The sequence below is a fragment of the Tupaia chinensis genome, unplaced genomic scaffold (genome assembly GCF_000334495.1).
Source record: "Tupaia chinensis unplaced genomic scaffold, TupChi_1.0 Scaffold148822_2, whole genome shotgun sequence".
NCBI classification, from domain to species: domain Eukaryota; kingdom Metazoa; phylum Chordata; class Mammalia; order Scandentia; family Tupaiidae; genus Tupaia; species Tupaia belangeri.
Window position 1 is genome coordinate 1,144,605 of NW_006208670.1, and position 14,589 is coordinate 1,159,193.

The window sequence follows — 14,589 nt, forward strand, 5'->3', positions numbered from 1 at the left end:
GGCGCTCGCCCCGACCTCCAGCCCGGCCCCCTGTCCCCCTCCCCGGGAGAGCAAGCCGGGCGGCCTGCCCCGCCGGAGCAGCATCATCAAGGTAGGTGGGAGCGGGGCGCGCGTCGCCCACCCCGGGCGCCCTTGGGGTCGGGTCCCACTTCCCGGGAGGGGGTGGCGGGAGGGGCCGAGGGGGAACGCACCGCTAGCAAGGAGCGCCGGCGCGCGGGTGCTGGGGGTGCCCGGGCCGGCGCTGGATGCAATGGCATAGGAATGCTCAGGGGCTGTGCGCCCACAGCCCCGGGCGGACTTGGGCTGTCACCTCTCCCAGCTTGGCCTGGCATCCGGGCCTCGTACCTGCCTGAGCAGCCTGGGCTGGTAGCAGACTCCTTGGAAGGCTGCTATTGTGCTTGGAAGCCCAGGGTTACGTGAAAACCTGTTCTTAAACACCCCAGGTGAAGAGAGGTGGTGTGATGGGTTTCTTCTGGTCCCGATATAGTTGGTTGCCGCATGCAGATGGCTACACTTCCCGTGCAGAACCTCCGCTTACTCAATCTCACCCGGCACGGGGTAGGCTTCTGAACACAAATGCAGATTTCCGCTTTCTTGGGCTCAGAAGCGCGAGGCTTCCAGTTCCGCACGATGCAGCCTTCTCCTCCCTGCACAGGCAGGCCTCCAGGTCTGCCAACTTCTGGCGGGCAGTTTGCATGCTCTTTGCTCTCTTTTGCGTGGTTACTTTAGCAGAGATGGTTCTGTGCTTTTTCCAAACTCCTGCATTTGTGGTGGTTTTATTCCCATATTCCATTTTAGAATGTGTTCTTGTGACATGAAAAGAAAAAAAAGTTGTTGAGCTAAGAGCAGAGCCTTAAGCAAGACTAGCTCATCCCTGTGGCTCAGTGTGGAGCAAGTATGAAAACGCTGTTTCTGAAAACCCAGGGGCAGTCAGGACAGCAAGTAGAAGACTCGTTTCCAGGGCAGCACCCACCCTTCCTGTGGCTGATAAGGAGCGACAGAGGGCAGAATGGGCCACGGCGAGGGGAGTTGGCACTGGCGGTATTTGAAATTTCATCGACCCTGCAGAGACCTTACGGTGGTGTGGGAAGCCTGAAGGTGTTCTCGCCCTCTGCTCTGAACTGGTGAAAAACTCCCCCTTGCTACTTCATGTCAGAGGAGCTGAGAGGCGGCATTTCGCTTTGTCATCAGTTTGCACAGTTTCTGCCTGGACAAGGGCACAGCTGAGGGCTTCAAGATCGAGTGTCAAACTCTCTGTGTCCCGAGTTCAGCTGCAAACTCAGGGAAGTGTCGTTCTGCATAGATTGCTCCGGGTGACATTTTCCTTTTACTTTGTAGCTTGCATTTTCATGGACTTTGCTTCAAGTGTGTGTGATAATCAATCGTATTGGCAGTTGTGTGACCTTTCTGTCTGTTACCAAAAGTTTGTGGTGACCCTGGGTTGTGGTGGTAATGAAATTGGAAATGAAAATTCCAGAGAAGGGACCAGCCTACCTCTCGCCTAACTCCTTTCACCTGGTTGTTCTGAAGTCCTGATTTTTGCATTCAAATTAAAAAAGCAAAGGTCGTTCGGTTCACGTTAATACTGGGATCTGTAGTGTCACGCAGCGAATGACAATGGCATGTGTTTTAATTTTACTTTCACGGGGGATGAAGAATGGAGATGGTCGATATTTCTGATACATGGGACCCACAATCGGTCAGGAGATATTTCTTCACTGAAATCTCCAGAAGCACATGGGGAAGTGACTAGTTATTCAGAAGTCACTGGGTTTGGAAATGGCATTCAGACTTACATAGAATTCTGAAACTTTCCAAGTATTTCTCCCCCGTTTTTCTTCTGTCTAATGACAGCAGTTGGCTTCTTGTTGACCACTGAACCCCTAGGTACAGAGCCCCAAGAATACAGTAAGGGCTTGATACACCGAATCACGAATGGAGACACACAGGGGACACGTGCTTTCTCTGCGCTCTGTTAGCTCCTAAGACAGGTGCGCAGGGGCTGCCAGTTTGCTGGTCAGTTCATTGTCCTGCGTTTCCTGAGGTGACTCGACAGGCTCCTTTTTCTTGCCTATATTTTCAACTTGCAGTTTTCTTAAATGTGCTTTAAAATTCTGGCACTAATATTGAAAGTTGATGCGATCCGGGCCGTAGAGAAAAGCGGCTACCGCGTTTAAACAGGTAACTATTGGTACGTTTTCCAGAAGAGGTGCCTCGAGAAGTCAGAGTTTAAGCATTTCGTGTGCCGTTTTCTACACATCGCTCACAGTCGAGACGGTACCCTAGTGGAGAGGTCGTTTCCTTGAACCCTGCATTTCAGAGAGAAACTGTGTTCCCCATTGTTGAGAAATGGAAAAAGCTTACGCAGATCCCCGGGACAGGCAGCAGTGGCATCCCCCGTCTCCGGATGCTCTTTCTCATTACAGGGGGCCAAGCAGTCAGGTGGTCTGTGAGGGGAGCTGGGAGGAGGTGAGCCGGCAGGTGGTAACTGAGGACTGGGAGGCTCCCGGGAAGCAGAGACACGTCAGGGCCGTGGACTTCCAGCGTCCCTCACGTCCATCCTTGTTACAGTCTTGCCGTTCCTCTCAGGTGGGGGTCCCCGAGTCAGACGGAGAGACACCCACGGGAAGGAGTGCTGCTCAGGGGCGGGCCGTGCAGAATGACATGGCGGGCTGGCCACAGTGATATTTCTCATTTCAGTCACCTCTCCGCTACTCCATCTGATTTGTAAATAAGGCGTGGAGTAAGAAATTGCTGTAGAAGTACACTTTCTGCCAGAATAGATGCGTAGATCCATACCGAAAGTCTCTCGGTTCTTACAACGGGCGGATGACGGTGCAGAGGAAGCAGCCCTGTGGGACCTGTTCCAGGTACCCCGAGATGCTAAGTTAATGATAGAACACCCCCTCCCCCGGGACTTTTCTACTTTGCCATAGCTTGTCAAAAACGGCAGTTTGCCTTTGAGATTCTTTACAGAGGCCCATTATTGGATTTTTAGGGAAGAAGCCATTGTGTGTGTCGTCTGAAGTAATCTAGTAAGTGCAAGCGTCACTTTCGTTTTCTCTTTCCATAATTCATCTCACCACACCGTTCAATGCCATCCGTGCTTTGTGCTGAAGTTAACGTGGTTAGCTGCTCAGTGGCGTCCGGTCTTTGCAGACAGCTCGAGCCTCTAGTTGAGCTGGGTCTAAGAACGTGGAATAGCACTTGAGGCCTTAGATCTCTTTCTAACTTTAGAAGTGAATGAAGTTAAAATGTCTGTTAGTTTGGATGGCTTGTTTTCATCAGAATCAGTTCATTCCTTGGTTGATACTATAAAAAAGTGCGATAGGATTTTCACTGAGTGAAATTCACTCGTTGCTGTCTAGATTCTGGGAGCGTTGACAAACACGTACAGTCCAGTAACACCGTTAAAATACAGAGCCGTGTCATGGCCCCCAGTCCAGCCAGGTCTCTTTGTAGTCTTGCCCTCCGCCGTTTCCCAGACCACGGCTCCTGTGGACGTGCGCCTTGTCTCAGTGGGTGGGAAATGCAGACGTCGCCCTCTTCGGGGACTCAGACGCAGTAAGAACAAGCCCCATTTACGAAGCTCTTCCGTGGGCAGAACACGTGGCCCGCACGAGCTGTCATTGACTGACTCGGTCCTTCCGCAGCTGCAGAGGTTGGAGGAAACCAGAGTTAGGAGGGCAGCTGCCTGCCCAGGGTGCGGGAGCGGGTCACTACACCCCCTGTGTTTGGCGCACCCCGCTGTCCCCCGATCACCCAGCACTGTGCATTTCCTGTGGAGTTAGGGTGGCGTGGTGATTTGGGGCACTGCGTTTGATTTCCCCCCTTTAAATGCAGGGCATGTGGAAGGGTGGGAAGAGTCTCTGTTTCTGTTGCGGAAGAAGTGCACGGACCGTGTAGCCCGCGGCTGTTGAGTCACCTGTTGTGGCTGGGGGAACAGGCTTCCAACTTCACAGTGACGAGTGGGCCGACCTTGCCCAAGGTGACGGCCCTTACTTTCCCTAACAGAGTTATTGTCACGTTATTTAATTTAATTATTGTTACTCTTCAATTTGACCAGTGAGAAAGGGAGGGAGAGGGAGAGAGAAAGAGAGAAGGCAAGCTGCCAGGTCCAGGACTTGAACCACGGTCGGCCATGTGGGAGTCCAGCACCTTAACCACCAGGCCACCTACCGGCTGAGGAAATACTTTTACTGTTTATGCCCACATGTATGCCCATGTCTTGATACCAAGCTCCCCCACACGGAGAATAAGCAGGCTTTTCACATCTAGTACACACATTTAAACGAAACAGTAAGAACGCACATGTGCGTATCATCTTGATCCACGGTTTAAGTCAGCTAAGCTCCTTGCTGACAGAAGCTGGGTTTTCTTACCGGTTCTGTACAGATAACAAGCTCTCAATAACCGTTTTCTTCTGCTGGATCTTAGAAACAGTATCTGCACTTGACTGCGGACTTTCTTTCTGAGTGGGGGATAGTAAAGACAGCTACATGCCCAGCAAACCTGTACACCTACAGGTAGGAAGCCGACTGTCCCCGGCTCACAGAGCGAATTGGTCGGACTAGATAGGCGGCCTGGGTCACTGAGGTCAGAAAAATCTAGTGGGCATTCAGCAGCTCTTCTCTTCCTGGCGCTATTGCATGTTAGACCACAAGGTAACTGTTGAAAGACCAGGCCTGGCTGCTGTTGTAGCCCACCCAGGGAGCTTTCGGTTTTCAGAAGTAATCAGAGTGCATGAATGGTCCCCGCTTTTACTTTTCTCCCCGTTAACCGTCCTCCCCTCGAATCGCTGTATTTGATTTGGATTGTTTTTCGCCAACTCTAAAGAGGCAACTGATGGGCTACCCTGTTCATTTTATTCATTGCTGATATTGGGCACTTAAGTGATTTTCTTAGAATGCTCTCTCCCAGAACCTGTTTGCTTCCTTTTATAGTTCTGTGTGCTCTGCAAGGGATCTAAACTAGACTGTTATTATTATTTTTTTTCTCTTTTTCTATGCTTAAGTTATTCATGACTCAATAGTCAACAACATAAAGCAATATTACTTAGGGCCTAAATGCAGGAATAAAAAAACGTTTGTAGTTTCTCCTCTAACTTTATGTCTATAAGAGTACATGCTCTATTCCTTATTATTTTGGTTGCTGTTATTAACTCATCTACCAGGACTCTGGGTTAATGTAACTACTTTTCTTTTTCTTTTTCTTTTTCTTTTTCTTTTTCTCTTTATTTTTCTTTTTTAACCAGTGGGGCACAGGATCTGAAACTACATTCGCAAGCTGCCCAGCCAGGTTTCCCTACTGATAATCGTGATGGGTTGGGATAAGGGTGTTAGTGGTGACAGCTCAAGTCACAGCCACCAGGGAAGTTGTGGTGCCAGTTTCCCTTGTGTCAGGATAACTTGGTAGCTTCAGGGCACCCAGGATATATCCTTAATTACGCTGAGCTTCTGCAGCAATTCTGCTGGGAAGACGCTTGCCACCTGCCATTCCAGAGCTGCAGAGCAGGGCAGGTGGCAAGTCTCCCCGGCCACTGGCACTGCCCCGTGACAAGTGCCTGGCACATGGCAGGAGTAGCTGGTAGAGCGTGTTCTAGCTCACGATCCTAACCAGGCTGCACCAGGTCCCTCGTTGTGTGTTGGGATTCGTCAGGAGGCGGGACAGTGGCACGGGAAACAGAGGGTCTGCAGTTAGGTGCTTGCATTAGAAGCCGGCTCCCCTGAATGGCCTTGGGCAAGAGACTGAGGTCAGCGCTCGGTTGTGCAAGTCCCCTCCCACAGCTCTGCTGTGAAGGTGCAGGGAGACCATGCGTGAGCATGTAGGGTGCGGAATGCGCACGCGCGAGCATGACTTAGTATGTTTTCCTGAATTTTAGGTTTTTGTCTTTAGAATTTATCCTGAGACGAGCGGACACTTTTAGCTGCATTTAAATTGGAAATCACTAGCACCGCCTTCCCCGTTTTGCAATATGCAAATTGTGCCCAAAGAAATGTTTTAGACATCCAGAGAATGCGCTCAGAGGCGGCTGTCTTCCCGCCTGTCGAACATGACACTGTGTACAGCCACGCTTGTCCAAGAGCCCGGCTCAGTCCGAGGGCACCGAGCGTCACCTCGAGTTTGCTGAACACCCGTTTATCCTGATTGGCTCAGGACAGTCCCGATTTACATCTTTGGTCCTGACAAAATTATTACAAGTGCCTGCTTTCACTCTCTGAGATGGTCAGTAATGTCATCCTGCTTCAAATCTTTTTTTCTTTTCCTTTGGAGGGGTTTTGCTATAGGGCACGTGTGCTCGCCACAAAGACAGAGAGAGACAGAGAGACAGGAAGCAAGAAATCACCCCCCAGGGCCCTCTCTTCTCCTTCTCTAGGGATCTTGGGCACGCACGCACACGCGTCCGGCATGAGTTTAAGCCACCAGGTCCGGGACGCGAACCACGGTTGATTATACGGGAATCCCACTTAGAATCTTTTTATTGATTTAGGTACCACCTTTGCTGGAGCCGGGGAGACCGCCCTCCAGGCCTGCACGTGGCTTTAGGTTTACACCTCTTTGTTTTCTCAGTGTGGAAGGCTATCCTCAGTCTGCTAGATAGAATGAATTGCCTCTTTTTCTCTTCTTTTTCAATAAAGATTTATTTATTTTAATTTGACCAGTCACACACACAGAGAGAGAGAGAGAGAATATGAGAAAGTATGCCACCAGGTTCAGGACTTGAACCGTGGTCAGCCACGTGGAAGTGTCCAGTGCTTTAACCACCATGCCACCTGCTAGCTCCCGAATTGCCTCTTTCTCTGCCTTCCCATCACCACTCTGCCCTTATCTGCTCCTGCCCCATTTCTGTCTGCCTCACAGGCAGCTACATCTTACCTTGAGTGTGCAAAAACACCTAGTTGAATGTCTCGCAGAAAGCGTGTGTTTAAATATATGTTTGTTGAATAAATGTCTTGACACATAAGTAGACAGGAGTGCTACACGTTACCTTAGGCATTCAAGGAAGATGTTGTTTAGACCTAACTCCAAGTGCTTTGGGTTGGAATATAAAATTCCGTGAGCTGTGTACCTCAGAGGAGTTGTTTACTTCATGTACATAATTTTGAAAACAATCAAAGGGGAGGAAATACCTTCGCTGAAAGTAGGATCCAGGAATCTGGTCGGTTCCGGAATTGTTCTGCAGGACGTTGATATAAATGACCTGTCCCTCTGTGCCCTTGAAGTAAGAGTAGACCTTTGAACATGTCTGATTTATGTGCTTCTGTGAAGGTTTCGAGCGTGGCAGATTTGTTGGTTAAGGCATTTAATCTTGTTTTGGGTATTTTGTTTCTCTAAGTGATACCTGCAGTTTTTGTTCCCTTTCAAGGAACTAAATTACTTAGTTGTATTGCCACTCATATTGGATTGTTGAAAGATATTAATGGGAAGTATTGTAGAATTCATATAAAGGAAGAGACCCGTAAGGAAACGCCGGTGGCGTACTGGCCGAGCTGTGGAGGTTGGGTGTCTCTGGGCCCTCGGTGTGCTTCGTTGTGTACCGTTGGGAAGCGTGGGCTTGTTGCAGCACATAGCGGATGACAGCCGGGACACTGAGAGACGCTCTGTCTCCTCGTCTCGCACAGTTCTCTCCAGAACCTGCAAAGACACGTTCCCATCCTCTTCATAGAGAAGGAAGTCTGTCCCGTGAAGTGTGGGGATTTTCGTGCAAGGTCACAGAGCTTGTGAGAGGCAAAGCCTGCCTTCAGACCAGGTCCGACTGCCCCAAGAGCTCACCCTGACCTGTCCCATCGTGCCCTTCCTCTGCATCCTTTTCCTCTTTCCTCCTCCTTGTCCAAGCCATTCTGGATCCCTGATCATAGCAGGTTCTGCGAATCTTGAAATAGATGCTTACTTTTTAATTAGAAAAGTTAGACTTTTAGTGGCTGAATCTGGGGATGGAATGTATACGTAACCGACACGAAGCCACGGCCACGGTCCTGTCCACTGCACCCTGGTTCTGTCCTGTTCCTCCCCATGCTCCTTTGATGGAATAGAAACATTTTCAGGAGGCTCATTTTCCGTTTTTGTTTCTCTTTATAGTTATACTCATTTTTCAAGGTCCTGGAAGGTAAAGCAGACAGCAATTGGTAACTTTTTTTTTTTTTTGAAGGTGGGCTTCTGTGGGCATCTGTGCCTGTTATTCTCCTGAAACTGTCCAATAATTACAGAATTTTAGAATATGATAACACCTACAACGTCCCTTCGTGGAGTATACTGAATGTACTCATTTAGAAATTGTATATAGTAACATCCCAGGGACCCAGAAGCTGGGTTTAAAAGTGATTAATAATGCAAATTCATGGGATTTTCAGACCGGAAAGAGCTCATGTAAAATTCTTTTGTAGTTAGAGATACACGAGGCCTTCCTGAGGAGTCGTCAGCTCCTAGCTGTGGTTGAATTCATGTATTTGCATATTAGCATGACAGAATTGGAAACAAATTGTTATGTAATATTGCAGTACGTGGGTATTAATAGAGCGAGATGTGGTCTTCTAGACAGCTATTTTTGTGATTTTTTTTTTTGCTATAGATAACTATGCGTGTACACATGAATATATCCTGAAGATTCCATTTATAAATAGGGAAGATTAAGAGCAAGCCAGATTATGTAGTGGTAGGCGGGCAGGAGTCCTGTCTGTCTGGTGAGAGACTGATGGGTGGCAGGTGTCTCTCGTCTAAGCTGAACATGCCCAGGAAGGGGTAGGCTGTTTTTTATGAGCATGGCTGATGAAGCCTCTGAGGCTTTTGACCCATTAGTGTGGCCACAGAGGGGACAGTGACCTCACTTGCAGCTACCGTTAGAATCACAAGCCGGATGTCTCTGTCCCTATGGTTTCTGCTACCTTTATTTTTCATCTCCCTTCTGAGCCCCGATATCCTGTGGGCATAGTGGATGTAGTTTTTCAGATTGTTAATATGGCTTAATGTTTATTTTTGAAGGAAATACTGTGCTTCGCTTAGATTTTAAAAAATTTCTCTCAATCCATGCTAATAGCTTATGTTAAATGCCCACAGAATTATTCAGATGTTTTATTTTGGAGCTAATAGAATTTCTGATGAAATACTTGCTTTCAGAATGTTTGTTTGGGGACCAGCAGTTGACGTAATGGCTATGTCACTGGACTCCCATGTAGTCGACCGTGGTTCGAGTCCCAGACCCGGTGGCTTAAACTCACGCCAGGCACATGTGCGTGCGTGCCCAAGGTCCTGAGAGGACAATGGAGGAGAGGGGATTGCGGTGTGGCCTTCCCCCCTGGGGGGTGATTTCTCACTCTCTGTCTCTCTCTTTCTGGCGAGCACATGCGCCTTATAGCAAAAAAAAAAAGAATTTATTTTTGAAGTGTTTGATGGTTTTCTGAGACCTGTTTGTTTCTTGTGGCTTGTGTATATTCCCATAAATAACGTCCTGTACATTGAAAATAATATTGGAGGTAGAATCGCAGTGTCATAGGGAACGCATGTGTACAGAAGGCTTTCGTAGGTACCGGAAGTGATTGTCCTACTGTTAGACCAACGGACACAGCCTACCAGATGCCATAAGCTCCAGTTGCCCCAAGTGTTCCCCTACATGCTAGGTTTATGGCAGTAACCGTGCGGTGGGTATGCCGTGCCCCTACGGTGGCTGCTGGGGCCAAGCTTGATGACTGACGATGTCGAGCGCTTCTTCCTGTCTCCTGGCCACTGGGGTGTTTTCTTCTGAGAAGTGCCTGCTCACGTCTGCTGCCATTTAAACAACTGAATTGTTCTTACATTTTAATACTAGATTTGTAGGGCTTCTTTACATGTTCTGGATATGTTTTCTGTATGACATATTTTGAAACATGACATGTATTGGTAATGTCTTCTATTGGTATGTGACTTGCTTTTTGCTATCTTTAAAGGTCTTTAGTGAAGGGAACCAGCAGTTAGCGTAATGGCTATGTCGCTGGACTCCCACGTAGTCGACCGCGGTTCGCGTCCCGGACCTGGTGGCTTAAAAAACTCACGCCGGGCGCGTGTGTGTGCGTGCCCAAGATCCCGAGAGGAGAATGGAGGAGAAGGGATTGCGGCGTGGCCATCCCCCCTGGGGGGTGATTTCTCGCTTTCTGTCTCTCTGTCTCTCTCTGTCTGTCTGGCGAGCGCACGCGCCCTATAGCAAAAACTTCTCCAAAAAAAGGAAAAAAAAGGTCTTTAGTCAATAACAATTCCTAGGGCCAGCCAGGTGGTGTGGTAATTAAGGTGACTGGATACCACATCGCCAACTTTGAGATTCAAATCCCAGATCTGGTAGCTTGGAAAACATGCCAGGCGTTGTTGCATTTGTGCCCAAAATCCTAAGAGAAGAATGGAAGAGAAGAGATTGCAGCATGGCCATCCTCCCTGAAGGTTGATTCTCCATGTCTCTCTGTCTCTGTCTCTCTTTGGTGAGTGTACATGCCCTATAGCAAAAAAAAAAAAAAAGAATAGCAATTCTTAGTTTTAGTGAAATTCAATTTTTTGGTGTTTTCCTTCTTGGTTATTATTTTTGTGTCCTGTGTGAGAAGTCTTTACCTAGCTTAAGACCATGGAGATATTCATTTACTTAAGTTCTAGAGCCCTGATTGTGTTATTTTCCCTGTTAAGATCAACAGTCTTTTTGGATTTTATTTTTGCATATGGCATGAGATACAGGTCAAGATTGTCTTTCAATGTAAATACCTGGTTAGTTGGTTCAGCACCATTTATTTGGAACACCCCCCCATTGATCTGCATCGGCCTGTTGTCATAGGTCCAGTACCTGCACGTCTGTTTCTGGGGCGTCTTGTTCCCTCAGTCCACGCACCTCACCGTGTCTACACCACACCGTCTTTCTAACTGGATGTACACCAGGGAGCGCTGGGGCACAGGTGTTTGGAAGACGTGCACAGAGTGCTGGCAGCTGCGTGCAGCTGCGTTAAGTGTGATAGCTCCAAGGTGGGAACAACTACCCAGATGCCCATTTATAAATGAGCACGCCATGCAGTGGAAAGGGAAGGGAAGGAGGAAGGGAGACGCCCGCTGCACGCTCCAGCCTGGTCTCTCAGCACGTCGAGGGGAAGGACACAGACACAAAATCAAATATCTTTTATTCTTTTGTGAAATTCAAACGCAGGTAAACTAACCTGGGGTGCTAGGGGTCAGAATAGTCACCCTGGGAGCTCACAGCTGAGAGGGGGAACCCAGCGGCCTCGGGGTGCCCATAATGCTTGATTCTTGGATCTGGGTGGTTCCGGAGTGGGTTCACAGAAAACACTGTACACACATCGGGCTAAACAGCTCGGTCGCGAACACAAGTCGCATTTGGGCGTGTGCTGGGCAGTGCCCTGTGCGGTTTGCTGCTGTCTGTGAGAGGTGGCATTGCCCGGCTCGTGCGAGGGAGACCTGCTGGCACTCTGAGCTGCAGGCCGGCCTGGTGAGGGGTGCCGGGGCGAGGACGGCGTCTTTCCTGGAACTACTGAGGACGCCCGGGAGCCTCGCCTGGCCTGGCCTGGCCTGGCCGGGAGCTGACACAGGAGTGAGGAGCGTGTGGCCACTGCGTGTATCCTACCCCACGGTGCTGTCTGCTGGAGCTCTTAAGAATTCAGCAGTGGTTTCGAGAGTCCCTGCAGGAGCACTTGAATTTAGTATCCAGAAAGTGCTGCTCGTACAGGATCTGGGAGACACTCGTTCGTGGGCACCTGTCCTGTGCATAACGGTTTTCCAGGTAGGGGCTTTGGTCCCCAAAGCAGTGGACAGGGTGGAAACCAGCTAGCCCCGTCTAGGGACCGAGCGGGACCCTAGTCACCACTGCGCAGCGTCCTGAGGTCTCAGGTGGCAGCAGAGAAGTGTCGCTCCACTGAGCGCTTCCCCTGCCCCTCCTCAGTTCTTCCCGGTGGAGGAGGGAGGAAGACGCCTGACCTTCCGACGGGTCCTTGGAGGACACACCGGAATTACCTGGATTTTAGAACACCCTGCTGGGCAGATCCCACCCCGCTCAATTCAGTCAGAACCTCTGGAGGTTTCTTCATGAGCCCTGAGAGAGCTGAAGGGATAGATAAGGTTAAGAACCACTGTGAGGGACCAGCAGGTGGCGCTAGGGTTACGTTGCTGGACTCCCACGTAGTCGACCCGTGGTTCGAGTCCCTGACTCTGCAGGGTGTGTGCCCGTGTGTGCCAAAAATCCCGAGAGGACAGTGGAGGAGAAGGGATTGGGCATGGCCATCCCTCCCTGGTGGGGGTGCTTTCTCACTTTTTGTCTCTCTCTGTCTCTCTCTCTCTTTCTCCTGCGAGCGCATGCGCCCTGTAGCAAAAATCTCTCTTAACAAAAAAAAGAAAAGACCCACTGTGGAACCTTTCTCGTATGCCCACCCTCCACTGCCCCAGCGTAGCTCTATTAGGTACGAGGGGACCGTTGACTTCAGAATCCTGCAGGTGACATGCAGTTGGTGGCCCTGCATGAGGGATGAGTAGGGGACACAGCTAGGTCTCACACTGCCTCAGTGGAGTTTTTCCTGCGGAGAGTCGAGTTGCCTGGGTTTTGAGAGGCTGTGGAACACTGACCCGGGGTTCCATCCCTTAGTCACTTTGGAGAGAGCCACACGAGCTGTTAAACGCCGGACTGCCCTGTTCCTCATCGCCAGAGGGCGCCACCGCACACCCGTCAGAGGGCCAGAGGGCACCCGGTGGGGCCTGGTCATGCCGGTCGTTCTGCCTCCCTCTCTCCACCCCATCGGGCGCGAATGGGGCACACAAACGTGTCCAGCATGTTCCCAAGCTGCCGGGCTGGAACGCGAACCGCACGCAGGTTGTCAGAGGGCCTGGCTTCGCGGGGCTGCGCTGCGGGCTGCCCAAGAACGTGTCTGGTCCAGGTCGAGGGAAGACCAGGTGATGTCAGTTACCAAAAAGGCCCTGGGTGGCTGACTCGGACCCGTAGCCTGCCTGCGATCATCCCCGGGCGGCCATGCTTCTAGGCCTAGGCCTCCCTTCTCCTTCCTCAGCAGAGGATGGGCCCGTGTGCACAGCGCACCCTGCCAGTGGAGGGAGGCCTTCCCGGAGGAATTGCTGTCACAAAGAACTCACTTGTGCGGACACCGCGCTGCATCGGCTGCTCCTGAAGCGCTCCTCTGAGCCCTGACCTTACCTTGCAGGGTGGCACACCTGTGTGCAGTGGAATGGCTGGGTCCTCGGAGCAGATCGGGACACTTGTCAGCAGGTGCGCCTGTGTGAGGGTGACTGACCAATGCAGGGAGGGTGAGGGCCGGTCTGTGACGTGCGCCCCTCACCGCGGGCAGCAGGCGGGCTGGGGTGGCCTGTCCTGACCCTGGGCTGAGGCTGGAGCCGTGTCCTCCTGCCCGCAGAGCCGTGTGGTCAGGAGGGACGAACGCTGGACTCCCGTGGCGGCAGAGCAGCAGCCCGAGCTGGCAGTGGTTGGTGTGTAGCCTGGGTTCCTCGGGGACCCTTCTTCCCAGCCCGGCTGTGCTGTGAGATCGTCATTGTTCCCAGGGATGCCTGCCGGAACGTCTGCCGGCCAGGGGCTGTGTCCCCCTCTAGTCTCCAGTAGGCACCAAGGAAGACTTGTGTCCCCGTGGGGAGGCCCAGCCTGGGAGGCTCCTGTCCAGAGGCCAGAGGCCAGAGGCATGCCGACAGTTTGGCAGGAACAGAATGGTTCTGTGGTGTCCCTATGCTTTTTTTTTTTTTTTTTAGGTTTTTGCCATAGTGTGTGCTCACTGGAGAGAGACAGAGAGACAAAAAGCGAGAAATCACCCCCAGGGGGGATGGCCATGCCACCGTCCCTTCTCCTCTGTTCTCCTCTCGGATTTTGGGCATGCACGCACAGATGCCCTGCATGAGTTTTAAGCTGGCTCTGGCACAGCAGCCGCAGCTGACTACGTGGCAGTCCGGTGACCCAGCCATTACGCCACCTGCTGGCCCGGCCTTCAGCATTCTTGGGGGAGAAATGCTGCAGCTCTTGTGTTCTCGCTGACATTTATCAAGAGAAGACTCAGAGAAGCTTCTCTCCTTACGGCACCGTTAGCTGGATCTTACCCGTCTTCACTGTCGCAGAAGAAAAATGTCATGTTGAAGATATTTTCATTAGTTAAATAGTCCCTCTGTCTCGAAGAATAACTGTCATTTACGAACGCTGCTCTGAGCGGCCTGCACGCCAGAGCCAGGAGTTTATGCTGCTGTCCCCAGCCTCCCTGGCTGCCAGACAGTGACGTAGCCAAGGACGAAGATGGCTTACGAGATGCCACCAAATAACAGGGCATGGGAGAGCTCCTGTTCTCTGTATTTCCAGGTAAAATCTGGCAGCTCTCAGGCCCACCATTCCTGGGAGCACGAAGGATCATTGGACCCCTAAATTATGCTCCTGAAGGCACACCAGGTCCCAGGTAGCGCAGGGTCTGATCCCACAGCTGACCCGCAGAGGATGCTGGAGATTAGAGCCCTCTGCAGCTGTGGCCGGGGTGTGTGCGCCTCCAATCCCAGGAGGAAGATGGGGGAGAAGGGATTGTGGCGTGGCCATCCTCCCTGGGGGTGCTTCTCACTTTGTCTCCCCCTCTCCTCCTCTCC

General features: G+C 51.0%; 1 protein-coding gene across 2 annotated transcripts in view; it reads left to right on the forward strand.

Annotated features, from left to right (window-relative positions):
• Window positions 1-6: 6 nt before the first annotated feature.
• PLCL2 (phospholipase C like 2) overlaps window positions 7-14,589 on the forward strand; it is a 162,191-nt gene continuing 147,608 nt past the window's right edge. For both annotated transcript variants that reach the window (XM_014585091.2, XM_027769171.1), the window contains exon 1: window positions 7-91. The gene's annotated coding sequence lies outside the window, so the exon portion shown is untranslated. The remainder of the gene's footprint in view (window positions 92-14,589) is intronic.